Genomic DNA, 13,733 nt, shown 5'->3' with positions numbered 1-13,733 from the left:
ATGTAACTTCTTTTAATGTAAGTTTCGTTGACATATAACATACATACAGAAAAGTACACAAATTATAAGTAAATAGTTTGATAAATTTTCACAGAGTAAATAAACATCATCTCTTTCACCAATCCAGATCAAGAAATAGAACATTATCACAGTCCTAGAAATCTCCTTGGGCCTCCTACTAGTCCCTGCTTGCTCTCACCCTAAGGGTAATCACCATTTTGACTTGTACCCTCATAGATTAGTTTTGCCTGTTATTGAACTTTATATGTATTTATGTTGAGTATGTACCCAGGAGTGAAATTGTTCAATTGTAGGGTATGTGAATGTAGTGCCAAATTAACCATATATTTAGTAACTTAAAACAGCATCCATTTATATTATCTCATAGTTTCCTTGGGTCAAGTGTCTAGGCGCAGCTTAGCTGGATTCTCTGCTTGGGGTCTCACAAGACTGCATCCAGTGAGTCCAGTGGGGCTGTGACTTCATCGGAGGCTCACAGCCCTCATCTAGACTGATGGGATCGTCAGCAGAATTCATTTCCTTGTAGCTGTAGAACTCATAGCAGCTTGTTTCTTCAAGGCCAGAAGGAGACTGTCTCTGAGCTCAGGAAAGGCCTAAGCTTTCTTCTTTTTTTTTTTTTTTTTTTTTTGCGATACGCGGGCCTCTCACTGTTGTGGCCTCTTCCGTTGCGGAGCACAGGCTCCGGACGCGCAGGCTCAGCGGCCATGGCTCACGGGCCCAGCCGCTCCGCGGCACGTGGGATCTTCCCGGACCGGGGCACGAACCCGCGTCCCCTGCATCGGCAGGCGGACTCTCAACTACTGCGCCACCAGGGAAGCCCTCTTCTTTTTTTTTAAATTAACCTTTTTTATTTTGAGATAATTGCAGATTTGTATGCAATTGTAAAAAATAGTACAGCTAGGTCTAGTGTATTCTTTACCCAGTTTCTTATTATATGGCTGTTTTCCTGTATACAGATTTTTTTTTTTAAGATTTTGCATAGGAATATTTAAGGAAGCAGTTTTCTCAATCCAGATTTCCTATAGATAGGCCTTCAGTAGAATGGAATCATTGCAGTCTTCGTTTTGTTTTTTAAAAAAATAAATTTATTTATTTATTTAGGCTGTGTTGGGTCTTCATTTCTGTGCGAGGGCTTTCTCTAGTTGCGGCGAGCGGGGGCCACTCTTCATCGTGGTGCGCGGGCCTCTCATTGTCGTGGCCTCTCATGTTGCGGAGCACAAGCTCCAGACACGCAGGCTCAGTAGCTGTGGCTCACGGGCCCAGTTGCTCCGCGGCATGTGGGATCTTCCCAGACCAGGGCTCGAACCTGTGTCCCCTGCATTGGCAGGCAGATTCTCAACCACTGTGCCACCAGGGAAGCCTTGCAGTCTTAGTTTTATACATCTTACAAAAACTTGAAAAGCTTTGCAGTTGGCTAACATTTGAAGATAGTTATCAGATCAAGATCTCTCATTTTCTCATTAAACTTTTTGTTTTCATTGGAGAGTATTACTCAAGAGATAGCCAAACTGCAAAGCTAACACAGTCCCAAGATTGCCCTTACTTCTGACACCAACTACAAATTCTGGAGGTTCCCAGAACCTCTACCCTTAGTTTCAATAATAGGCTAGCAGGACTCACTGAAAACTGTTATACTTGTGGTTACAGTTTATTACAGAGGAGGTTACAGGTTAAAATTAGCCAAAGAAGGGATGCATAGGGCAGTCTCAGAGGGTTTCAACACAAAGCTCTCTCCTTGCAATCAGGTCCCAGCATTGATGCATGACAGTATGCACGGGGTATTGTTAATCAGGGATGTCACTTGAGCTTCAGTGTCAGTTTTTATTGGTGCTCCATTAAATAGATGTAATTGATTGATTAATTGATTGCCCAATGTGGTTGATCCCATCCTCCAGGTTGACTAATACCAGGTGACTCAAAGCCCTCCAACCCTAAATAAGAGCCTGGATTGAACTCTCCTATAAAATGACATGGAAGTATTCTTTAACCTCTTAGAACAGTGTTTTTCAAAGTTTTTGTCTGGGACCCAGCATAGATGTGTTTTTAAATGTTTATGAATGTATATATGTAGGGGCGTGTATGTATTAAGATGTAACCAGTGCTTCTCAAAACAGTAGTCTACTTCATTTATAAAGAATGTTAATGGCTATCCACTGAACTGATGGCTTGTAATGAGATTTTAGTTCATAGTTAAAAAACACTGACCTAGAAAATCAGACCATCGAGAATAGTAATGGCTCATTACTAGAAGGAACCAGCTTAAAAACTGTAGAACCTGAACAGATAAGATCTGAAGAGGAATTGAGGTGCACTTCCATGGAGTAGTCTCCAGATGTATATAGACTGGGAAGTATAGTGTAGTTGGTGCAAATGTAATCCAGTAGGGAAACTTCTTATTAAGATATAAAAACCAGTATGTTGGTCTTTGTGCTTTGTTGCTGATCTCTCAAGGCTGCTGAGAATAACTTGATTCATCTTTCATCACATCTTTACAGTGCCAGTTCTTTCTTTTCATGCAGATTTCAGTGTAAGTGGCCTCCTCAGACTTTCCTTGAGTCCATTTTAAAATAGTCACCCTATCACTTTTAATCACATCATCCTATTTTCATTCTTTGCATAGCCATTACCCTTACCTGATGGGTTTTTTTTTTCTTCCTTTTTGATTATCTCCTTCTCAAAAATGTTAGCTCCATTAAAGCAGGGACTTTGTCTTGTTTACTGTTTTATTCCCAGTACTTATAACAATCTGTCTGGCAGGTAGTATGTACTCAAATAATATGTCTTGAATGAGTGATCTAGTTTTTACTCCTCTTAAACCCAAAACAGAATACATTTCTCTTGGTGAGACTAGAGTACACTGTAATTATCACCTCCCTTGTTCCTTATACCACATTTCTGTTTGTGCATTGTAAGATTGCATTTGTTTTTTGGCAAGCTCATTACACCATACACTCATTTAGTTTACAGTGAGCTAAAATTCCCTGGTATTTTTCACATGAGCTGCTGTTAAGACATGTACTTTTTTTTTTTTAAGTAGGTAGGAGTGTGTGTGTGTGTGTGTGTATGTGTGTGTCCATGCCTGCACACAAGAATACCCATTTATAGATTCAGCCTCATAAGATTTTTTTTTAATCAGCATTTTTGTGTATGATCTAAGAGGGACGCTAATTAAGAACTAATGGTAGGGTTGCTGAAGAGATTTTAAGCTCAAGTGAAAGGCTAGTAGGAACCCAGAAGATTGACCAGATGGCACCAGTTCACAAATTTAAACTGAAAATATTCATTTGGAGCGGTTTAGCACAAGCTGAGGAAGTAGATTCTGTTGTACAAATTTTGGAAGAGCTCAGTTGACATGCATAGGTTCGCCTCTTCCTATTCTTAAAAAAAATGTAGCATGACTTCCCCCAGGTTCAGACCCACCATTGGAGTTACACCCTCCTTATCTCATTGTGGACTTCCCAGAACTATTGTTACAGGTCAGTGCCCCTCTCATATTCTTCTTAAATCTGTCTTTTGTATTCTACTTTTTGAAATCTGTAAGGCTGCACCTAATATTTTTAGATATACTACATTTGTTGTTGTTAGAATCATTTCTTATTGAATTGTTGGAATTTTATTTTGAGTCCTGACTTGTTGAACTGTATTTCCTGAGTTTATTGATCTGTCTGTGCTTTTGTACGTTTCAGGCCATATGATGATACTTTTTTTTCTTTAACTTCAAAAGGCGTACATTTATTGACACACAACTACTATGCCTAGACCTGTCATGGACACCAAAAGGTCATGTTTAGTTTTTTCATGTAATTCCCATCATTTCTACTTCCACAAATAACTTTTTTTCTTATGGTCAGAGTTACATCCAGAGATGCAGTGTCTCTCATTACTTCCTTTGCATTTTGCAAGATGAAATTTTAATATAATGAAGTTAAGTATATTTTGTGATTTCTAAAATGCTTTTGACGTTTTATATATAGCTTCTTTTCAGTATTTGATTTTCTTTTGCCTAAAACTGTAAATCAAGTTGAAATACCTTATTTTAATTTTTTTCCTTATTGCAAATGTATTTATATTAGCCTTCCCTTAACATCATTTTTATTTATGTTAGTAATTACTTGTGTTCAAATAGTTTTTTATATATAATCTCAGAATTCTGAAAATTAAAATTGATTTTTCATAATGCATTGTATACAAAAAAACAGTGTCTTTCCACAGAACCAACTCTCAATCTCCCCTTTAAAAGACTTGAAAGAGGTTTTTTTCCTTTGTATTTGTTTTATTAATACTTTTGGGAACATTGCCAAAAGAATTTAGAATATGATGGTTAGCGTTGTCCACCGAATTATGCAACTGTTTGGTTAATTTGCTTACACTGTTGCCCTTCCACTTTATCAGGTCTTCTCAAGACTTTAAGAGTGTGTTTCACCTATTGGTTTTGTCAGACTGTCACTGCCACACTCCAGTCTCTCTCTTAATCTGGAGAAAATGGATAATAGCAACTCTTTCATCTGCAGTTAGGAATAATTAATATTTGATTAATTTTAATAATTTGATTAATAGGAATATTGTGAAGTCAAATTTAAAAATACACCAGAAATTGTGAAAACTTTTGTGAAGGAAAATGGTTTTTGAATTAACATATTCAAGAAGTCTTAAAAAAAATTTTTTTCCTCTAAGAAGCATTTTTAGAAAAGGTCTATGGGAAGTTCATATTATTTACCAAAGTGATATTTATATAGAGTATTTTAATTTTTTATTGGTGGTGTGATAATTTTGAATTGTTATATGGAAAATGCTTTAAATTTTCTACTTGTGATAAAACTCACTCTCTAGCTTTTCTTTCTCTCTCATATATTCAAGCAGTCTACTGACTTCTTTTCTATAGCCAATAAACATACTCAAGTTTCTAATTCCACGGTAGCCTGCCATTTTCCCTTCATTTATTTAGGAAAAGTGTTTAACACTATATCTACTTCCTTTCTTCCCATTTACTTCTTAATCTACTATAATATGGCTTCCGCCTCAACCACTCCGTTAAACTATTCTTACCATGAACCTGGAATATCTTACAGTGCCAGAAAGTAAGGAAGTGTTCAAAATATGATGGTGGTAAACAAGGTTCAGGAACCAACTTGAAGGAGCTCTATATGGTGAAAGCTGGGACAATTTGCATAACAAATAATCATAGTATCAGATTATAACCCATAGAATAAAATAAATATGAGTCTATACCAATATCGATAATTGAATGAATAAAAGAATGACTGAATGAATAAATAAGGAGAAGAGGGAACTTTTGTTTATAGTAGAATTCCAGTAGAAAATGTGGAAGGAATGATGGAAATAAAAAATTTCCATTAGGTGAATAACGAAATAATAGTTATAGGCAGGAACCATCAACGCATGCTAAAATTACTAGGCAAATATATATGAGAACAAGATATTTGCATAGTCTGGTAAGATACTTGTTAATTATAAAAAGAGAAATTTATAGCAGAGAGTAATGGCAGACATTACTCTAACCAAGGGATCAAAGATAACAGTACTGGCTTCCCTGGTGGCGCAGTGGTTAAGAATCCGCCTTCCAATGCAGGGGACACGGGTTTGAGCCCTGGTCCGGGAAGATCCCACATGCCACGGAGCCACTAAGCCCGTGCGCCACAACTACTGCGCCTGCACTCTAGAGCCCGCGAGCCACAACTACTGAAGTCTGTGGGCCTAGAGTCGGTGCTCTGCAATGAGAGAAGCCACCGCAGTGAGAAGCCTGCACACCAGAACAAAGAGCAGCCCCCGCTCGAGGCAACTAGAGAAAGTCCATGCACAGCAGCGAAGACCCAACACAGCCAAAAATAAAAAGTAAAATAAAATATTTTAAAGATAACAGTACCAGTTATAAGACATACTGACATCATTGTATCCCCTGATATGATGATGCACAGAGGTGGGCACAATATCACATTACAGCAGTAACAATAGTACCTAGCACTTCTGAGTATTTGTATTCCAGACACCATACTAAGCACTTTACAAGCATTATCTGTTAGGTCTCACAACAGCCCTAGAAGGTAGACACTATTATTATCTCCATTTTACAGATGATGGAACCCAGGGCTGGCTGAGTCCAAAGCCCTTTCCTTTAATCACAACATTACGCTGAGAACAGCTTTTAGTATCATTAGTAATTTATGGACTGATGAATTCAGTATATTTAATGTTGTCAGTAAGTAAGGAACTTCATGAGATTTTGTGGTTTAATGTTTTTAAAATACACTTTTGATTTATTTGGAAACAAAAGATGAAGTTTTGAAAATACAGCATTGAGAAAGCAACACAAACTAATATAAAATAGAAGGTTAAATATTACTTGTTTTTATATCATATATGGCCTTTTTGTAAATAAAAAAGTTTCCATGAAGTATTTGGGTATTTTTATTGAAACCAGTTAGCAGCCCTAAATCTAAAAATCTGATCCTGTTACCTCTCTGTATGTAATCACTTATTGATTCCCCAATTCACTTTAGCATAAAGTCCAGATATTTTAGCATAACTTATAACACTTTTGATAATCTGACCCATTACCTTTCTGTCTTTATTGCTTATCATTCTTCCACATGAATCTAGTTTTCTTGTCATGCCAAACTACCTGTTATACCCAGAATGTAATGGTTTAAATTTCTTTATTATATAATATTTCAAGTGTACACAGAAGTAGAGTAGCCATCACCCAGCTACGACAGCCATCACCCAGCTACGACAGCCATCAGTTTATAGGCAATTGTTTTTCATCTATACAATCCTCTGACTATCATACAGGGACTATTAGTCCCTTCAGGGACTATTTTTAAACACACCTTAATCATATCACTTTATCTGTAAATATTTCAGATATCACTTTATCTGTAAATATTTCAATTTGTATATCTAAAAGACAAAGGTTTTAGCTTTAAAACACAATTTCAAAATTAGTTTCACACTTAAAAAATAACTAATTCCTTCATAATCAAATACCCAATCAAAGTTAAAGTTCCCTAGTATTAATAAATGTAGTCTTACAGACTTGTTCAGGTCTATGTCAAAACAAGGGCCATGTATTGCATTCAATTGATAGGAATTTTAAGTGTCTTGCCTTTTCTTTTTTCTGTTTTTTTTTTATTTTGGCATTACATTTAGTCTTAAGCCCCTTTTGATCTATGATTACCCTTCTTTGTTTTGTTTCTTATTGTTTCTTTGCTGAAGAAACAGTCATTTTTCTTTAGAATTTCCCACATTCTGGATTTTGCTGATTACATTCCCATGGTATCCTCTAACATATTCTTCTCTCTCTGTATTTCCTGTAAGTCACATAATAAATGCTTATTTTTTAAAAAAAACAACTTTTATGAATATCTCCTATTTGCCTGAACTGCTATCTGGATGATTAAAATGGAATACTTTTAATAGTATTACCTTATCACTGTAAAAGTCAAGATTTAGAAAAAAAAAAGAATGTCATCATTAGCTAAAAGTGGAAACCTGGATACTAGTACAAGTCACAAAATGAAAATAAGCCTTTTAATTTGTGAACATGTGAGTTCACAAATGTGAAGAAAGTGAAATAAAATAATTGCTTCAGATACATCAAAAACTCTGAAAACAAATCTAAGGGTAAAACTCAGAAGACTTTGACAGATAATAATTTGGATCAATTTTTCCTCCTTTTCTTCTCTTTAAAAGCAAGTCTTTATTGGTACCTTGTGGAAAGAAATGTTATATGCAATAAATGCAAAAGAAGTTACCACTAATGTTTGATACGTATTACTAAAATTAACTACAAATTTATTGTTTTTAGAGGTTGGTTTAATTTGAATACTTTAAAAATATCTTTATTGGAGTATAATTGCTTTACAGTGGTATGTTAGTTTCTGCTGTATAACAAAGTGAATCAGCTATACATATACATATATCCCCATATCTCCTCCCTCTTGCCTCTCCCTCCCACCCTCCCTATCCCACCCTTCTAGGTGGTCGCAAAGCACGGAGCTGATCTCCCTGTGCTATGTGGCTGCTTCCCACTAGCTATCTAATTTGAATATTTAAGTACATAATTATATGATTCTTCGTAAAATAAAGATGTTAAAAACTAGCATACTGGCTTACTATAAACAATTCAACAGAACTAAAATGCTTTCTAATTTAGCTTTATAATATCAAATTACTCTCAGATATTTACTTTCCTTTTGATGACAGATCTTTTTATTCTTTCCTCTTGGCTTCCATGACACCACTCTTTCCTTATGCTCATCTTACCATTTTTGTAGTTTCCTTTTGTTTTCCTTCTTTAACTCCTCTTCATCTGCTAGCTCTTTAAAACTTGGTGTTTTGGGTTTTCACTAATGGTTCTCTTATTCAGCGTTGTCTCTCTAGGCAGTAAAACTTGTTCTTGCTCAAGGCTTGCTATCTCTATTCTGTTTTGTTTTCTCTTCCATTGCAAGTTCCATTCACCTAGTCCCCCAGGTCTGAAGCCTGAGAGTCATCTCTCCTGAGAAAAGTTGGAAGATTTTTAGCTATAATACAGTTTTATATATGTTGTTGAAAATTCTTTGTTCTGTGTTTTATTATTACTAAGGAATTATATTTGTTTATTATTACTAAGCAATTATATTCAAAACAAATATAATTTGTTTTGAAGGAGACTTTTTATTCCCTCATATTGTTTTAAAAATGTGTGAAGTAGAACTTTAAATTTTTTATAATTTTCCCTGATAGTAAAACCTGTGCTCTATAGTAGATGTATGGTAGCCATGTGATCATTCTCCCCTTCTTTTTGAAAATTTATGATTTCCACTCTGGTCTACACACTGGTGATTCAAATTTTTAAATTATTTGTATGCAACTAAAATATTTGAAATGGATGAATCCCCCAGTGTGAGTGGGTAGGTATATGGGAAAATTATTCCACCAAGAGGAGGAAGAACTGAGTCCCCACTCCGGTTTTAACACCTCTGATTTCTTACTCAAATCTCTTTGCTTCTTTCTCTCATGAAGGAAAAGAGGAGTAACCATGGTATTAAAACTATCTAATTTTTAAGAGGTAGCATTCATAAAGGTTAGGTACCACTCTTTTTCATTCTGTTATATTTCATTTCTTTAGTGCTAGTCTGAACCCACTAAATTTATATCATGACTTGTTATTAGATCATTAGGTTATTAGATCATGACCTATGGTTTGAAAAACACTCATACCATAAATCCTTGAGTTTCTTTAGTACTGAAATATGACATCCAGGGTCTTTCATATATTCTTCTAGTTACTATCAAAATAATTGATACATCACATATGATACCATCTTTATGTTTTGCTATGACTTGTTTTTCTTATAAATATTTGGATATGTTATTGCCTTCTTTTCTTTTACTTTTTTTTTTCTCATTTAGTATACAGGTCCTTGGGGAGCAAGGCCTTTGCCTTTATGTATTTATTTTTTTAAAGATTTTTTTGATGTGGACCATTTTTAAAGTCTTTATTGAATTTGTTACAACATTGCTTTTGTTTTGTTTTGGTTTTTTGGCCATGAGGCATGTGGGATCTTAGCTCCTCAACCAGGGATTGAACCCGCACCCCCTGCATTGAAGGGGGGGGAGTCTTAACCGCTGGGCTGCCTGGGAAGTCCCTGCCTTTATTTTAAAAGTTGAGTTTTGAAATTGTGACAAACCTACAGAGAAATCACAAATGAAATACAAAGAAATTCTTTTACTTTGTAAAAAATTGGAGAGTAGATTGCAAACCAGATGTCCCATCACCCCAAATGACTTGATATATTTCCTATAGATAAGGATATTTTCCTACATCACTATAATGTAACCATAACAAGTGGGAAATTAATACAGCAGGAGCTGTTGGGACTGAGAGGAAGAAAACAAAACACAATTAAGTAGATTGGACAGAATTTGTTGACTGCTTATGGAGGTGAAAAAGAGAAAAATTGTAACATTGAGAAAAGTTACTATTAACTACCCTTTTGTATGTTCGTGTCTGTGTAAATTGGGAAATCACCTACATTAAAAATGATTAGTTAACACCTCAGTGTTGATGTTCTATGGGAATATAGATTTAAAATATTAAATCCTAATAGTAGAATAAATATTTGATCACAGAAATGTTTGATCACAAATATTTGTCTACTGTTAAGATTTATTGTTAAATAATTGGGATTTTTGAATCAAGTAATGGAATCTATTGAAAAGCTTTAAGGAGAAGTGAGATATTTTGGAAATCATCCTAGTTTCTGTGGATAGTGTCAGTGAGTTAAGGGTATTCAAAGAAAAAGCAAGAGAATATACATTATATTCCAGCCCTGACCTCTCCAAGGATTGAGTCCAAAATTTCCAGTTACTCAAACTTTTCATTTCAAACTCAGTGTGGAAAGAATTAAACTTATCATGCACACATACATACCCTTTCTCAACATTTCTTTTTCTCCTCCTGTACCAGTACTTGGTTTAGAAAGCAAGTATTGACTCTTCCTGCTCTTCAGCCAAAACCCACCCATATCTAGTTGATTTCCACCTCTTGGAAAGGGCACTGAAAAAAAATAAATTTTGTTCTTGCTTCCTTACTAGTATCTCTGAGATTTTGAGAAAGTCATTTACTTTCTTTTGTGTTCAAATTAATCTCTGTAAGTTATGATATTTGAACCAAATATGGTATAATACAGTGGTTAAGAGCACGGTTTCCATTATGAGGCTCTCTGCCTCTTAATCCCTACCCCATCTTTCAGTAGCCGTGTGATCTTGGGCAAATTATTTCTCTATGCCTTAGTATCCTTAGCTATAAAATGAGGGTAACAGTAGTACATATCTCACAGGGTTGTTTTTAAGATTAATTGAGTTAATATACAGTTGACCCTTGAACAATGCAGGATTAGAGATTCATTGAAAGATCCAAGTATAATTTATAGTCAGTTTTCCATATATGTGATTCTTCCATATTTGTAGTTCTTGATTCCTCCATATCTGTGGTTCCACATCCTTGGATGAAACCAACTGTGAATTTTGTAGTACTGTAGTATTTATTATTGAAAGAAATCTGCATGTAAGTAGACCCACGCAGTTTAAATCCATGTTGTTCATGTATATGTCATAATAGGAATAGTGCCTAGAACATAGTAGGGAATAAGTAAGTGTTAGCTATTATTATTATAATTATGATTTTAAAAACTTACACGCTTAGGTCTGTTCTATCATTTTGCAATTCTGCTGTAAGAATATCTCTCCCATTTGTTACTCCTCTCCATTATCACTGTTACCCTATTATTCAGGATTAAATTAATTATTACATGTAAAATGCTTATAATATTGCCTATCACCTAATAAGCACTTGGTAAGTGTTAGCCCTTATTATTGGTTATTATGATTTTTACATAGATGACCTCCAGGTCAGTAAGATTCTTTTCTTGCATTAGTGGTCCTATGCCTTTACTTTCCTCTCCTGTTCTTTAGATTGGTCTTTCTAGGACACTGTTTATATAATGTTGCTCCATTTTGAGACCTTTGATGCCTGAAAGGAAAAAACTAAAAACAGGTTCCTTAATACAGGTATCAGATGACTTGCCAAGACCAATTTTTTAAAAAATGGTATTAATGAAAGAGGTAAACATGAATTTTGAGGCAGTGAAAATTTTGTTTTAGGTACTTAAGGTCATTGCTTACTAAAATAGTCTCAGTATTTTATAGATGAAAAGTATAAGTATATAATGATCAAATTCAGGAGGACTTGCTACTTATTTATTTTTAGCAAGGGACTAAAACTAAAATTTTATCTTAAAAACTCAACAGTTGAGTTGAAATAGAATGTGAAGAGTAAAGGTCAGGAATGTTTAGGAGTTTTTTTATGTTAGGAAAATAAATTAATGTATTTATTCAGGTTTAAGTAAGGAAATAATTTAACTATGGTTAGTTATTTTTTTATAGACAGCTCTTATGTGTTCATTTCAAAATCTTAAGCTTTTTGGAATTTAAATGAAAATAGCTTCATTTCTCCTTTAAAAATGACATTGTTAGCTTTTTGTTAGAAGAATAATAAGAAACCTTATCTAATTTCTTAAAGAGAAGTCACTTGTTATGGGTTCATTTGCATGACCTCCTCTTTAACCCTTTGCTCGTCTTCAGATGTGTTTATGTTTTAAATATTTTAGAGTATCACGGAGAAAAGTATTTTTCTCCGGTAGAAATTGCATTGGACTTTGTTTTTTAATATTGATAGCTACATAAAGCTGTTTCACTACAGTTTTCATTTTCAGATGATTTTTTTAAATCAGGTTTTTACGTATATTTTTTAAAACTTTACTACAGGAAATGGTAGAGTGAGAGTTAATGTGTTACATGGAGGGAAGAACAGTCCATTGGGGGTTAAATTGCAGAGTCTAATGGAATAATAACTGGTAGCACCATCTGCTGGCCTACTTCCTCAGAAGGAGTCAGTATTTTTAACGACATCTCTAATATTCATGCTGATGCATTTTGATGCTTTGTGCATTCACTTCTTTCTGTGCTTTGTTGGAATCTGGCTATCTGCTTACAGCTATTGAGGAAACTCAGTTTTTTAGGACGGGTTTACAGTCTTTTTCATATCTAAACAGAATGAACAGTGGATATAAACTTGCCAAGGCAGAAATGTGTTGATACATCACAATGTGTATTTGTGGAGGGTTGTGCATCTCTTGGTTGCAGCTTGCTAAATAGGCCATTTAGGAATCTTCTTTCAATGCTTTTTTCTTGAGCACTGCCTGGGGTGGTGAAAAAGCAGAGGGCAAGCCTTTGTCTGACGCCAAAAATGTCTTCAGTGAAGAGGCCAAGAGGAAGGGTAAGTGAAAGCCTGAATGAGTGGGAGGAGGAGGGGTTCTTTGGGCTAAAAGGCTAATGGGATTGAATAACCTTCCTTATTACTGGCTGCTGCTGCGGAGTCGTACTGCATCGCCATCTTGAGCTTGTTGCTGTTTTCTCGCGTCTTGGTTATTTGTTATAGCCTGTAGGCCTTAAGGTGGCATTTTCGTGAGCGATTCTAAACCCTCCCTCCTTTCCCAGTGCTGTAGCACTGTTATGAAACCTTTGATGAGGCAGGTATAGAAAAGATATCCAGTGAAGCACACTGGAACCAGCATGAAAATGTGTTTGGAAATTCCTGGTGGTTTTTTCCCTTGCTGTAGTCAGAGGCATGTTTACGGGTAAGAACGTAACAAAACTGTGATCTAAGACTATGGGATGAATGTGTGTTTGAAGAGGATATTCTTTTTAAAATGCTGTTGATCTGCTTCCTGTGATATTACTAAAATATTAATAATTTTAACGTAAAACTAGAACGTGTTTTTTTCCAGAATTGCTTGAGCAAAATATTATGATATAGAAAGAGAAAAAAAATCCTCATTTAACTCTTTCACAGAAAAACTAAAACTTTCTCTAATTTTAAGTATGGGAATGTCTGTTGACTAACTAGCTACATTGCTGCATAGATTGCACATTAAAACGATTTAAATGAATTCAGGTTCTCATTCCAGTTTCTTATAAAGCAGAGAGGCTTTGTTTTTCTAAAAACCATAATAAACTATGGGGAGTGGTCATTCTAAATTAAAATTGCTATTTAAAATTTATTAATAATTTTCAGAGTTCCGGAATGAAGAGGAAAGAAGAGACTTATTCCAAATGCCCAGAATATTTACATGACTAAATTTGAATTAGCT

The 13,733-nt window shown here is 35.0% G+C and overlaps 1 protein-coding gene across 15 annotated transcripts in view; it reads left to right on the top strand.

Moving 5' to 3' along the window:
- The window catches only part of CHD9 (chromodomain helicase DNA binding protein 9), a 246,307-nt gene that overhangs the window by 114,295 nt on the left and 118,279 nt on the right, over positions 1–13,733 (top strand). Inside the window, exon 1 of one of the 15 annotated variants that reach the window (XM_081216469.1) lies at positions 12,978–13,220. The exons of the other annotated variants lie outside the window; for them this stretch is intronic. The gene's annotated coding sequence lies outside the window, so the exon portion shown is untranslated. Of the gene's footprint in view, positions 1–12,977; positions 13,221–13,733 lie in introns of those variants that run through there. 15 annotated transcript variants of the gene reach the window in all.

The sequence above is a fragment of the Mesoplodon bidens genome, assembly GCF_964165515.1.
Source record: "Mesoplodon bidens genome assembly, chromosome: 18".
Taxonomy (NCBI): Eukaryota; Metazoa; Chordata; class Mammalia; order Artiodactyla; family Ziphiidae; genus Mesoplodon; species Mesoplodon bidens.
Note: the sequence above shows the minus strand (reverse complement) of the source record. Positions and strands in the feature narration are given on the sequence as shown.